Source organism: Belonocnema kinseyi, chromosome 9 (assembly GCF_010883055.1).
Source record: "Belonocnema kinseyi isolate 2016_QV_RU_SX_M_011 chromosome 9, B_treatae_v1, whole genome shotgun sequence".
Taxonomy (NCBI): domain Eukaryota; kingdom Metazoa; phylum Arthropoda; class Insecta; order Hymenoptera; family Cynipidae; genus Belonocnema; species Belonocnema kinseyi.
This window is the reverse complement of record NC_046665.1, coordinates 109,711,757-109,713,212: the sequence shown is the minus strand read 5'-3', so window position 1 is coordinate 109,713,212 and position 1,456 is coordinate 109,711,757.

The window sequence follows — 1,456 nt, the reverse complement described above, 5'->3', positions numbered from 1 at the left end:
GATTTACTGTCCAAGAGCTTATGAAAATACAATTTTTCAATTAAAAGTTGCATGTTTGTATGGAGTTTACACAAGCAAGTATCAAGACCCGTAATTTTTTTTGGCACAATCCAAAAGGGTTTTAAGCGATAAAATTCCGATCTCGAAATATGTAATGTATCTTGTGGCCTGAAAATTAGATATAAATTGTCAATAGTATTGGATAAGAATATTTTTCTTTTTTTGATCTTATTTTTAGTAACGGTATCTTTTTTGTTAGGTGAAATACTTGAATATTCATCTTGTTGTAAAAATATTCTAATGGCTCTTGCTTTTTTTACACGCAGTACCCTATTTCTCATACGCTCATGAATGATAATTGACTTTGACTGAATATATTTTTCTGTAAATAATGACTTACTATGTGTGACATTGAACCCATTAGCTTATACTTTTTAAGCGTTTTTCCCGATAAGGCTTGAGCGAATAATGATTTTTCAAGATTAGTTTTTACTGTATTCCTTTTATCAAATAATTGTTTTTGTGGAGCAGCGGCTCGCATTAGCTCCTTACGTATTTCACTTCGCCCTTTGCGTTCAATGTCTTTAACCTTATCAAACAATTTGTCACGACCGCGAGGATTTGTTTTTTTGAAAAGTCGATAGTACTTTTTTTTCCATTTAACTACAAGTTTATCTTTTTTTTCGATGCCATATTATTACTTTGTACTTGTCTACGTAATTTAGCTTCTCTTACTCTAGATCTCAAGCTAGACTTCCGCAAGCGTTGCAGCTCAGAAGTCTTCGAACTCTTACCTGATAAAATTTGATTTTTTTTTTGGATGATATAGTTTCAATGCTGGTAGTAGTATTTACATCGCGATGTTCAGTTGTATCGCATTCTTCATTTAATTTTAAACGCTGCAAGTTGTCCTCAAACTCAATGTTTTCATTTTCGACTGCAATATTACAATCTTGAATCTCGTCTTCAATATCTTTCTTTCGTCTTTCTTGTGACTCTGAAGGCGGGTGTTGACAAGGATTGGAATGTGGCCTAAGGTTGTAAATACTGTCATTTTCTGTAGAGAACGCACAATCAGGATTATCTTGTCTAAAAAGAATACGGTTCTATTCAATTCTATAAATAAAAATTTGAATATTTTTCAGGGAAGTACACTTACTCATCAATATATTTAATCTTATTTTTAATTTTATTTTGTTCATTGAGCTTGTTGAGTCTCTCAGTTTGTTTTTCTAAAGCAGCTGCTCGCTTTTCTCGAAATTTTTCTCTTTTTTCTCTTTTTTCTCTTTTGTTTTTTAAATACGTTTCTCGATCTGAAAAAACCGCATGATAATAAAGCACTTTATTCATTTACTAGTATCTTGATTGTTGATTGGTTAAATATAAAACATTCAACATCGTACGATTGCGTACATTGCAATACAATAAGAAAGTATGATACTTACCCATCTTCGTA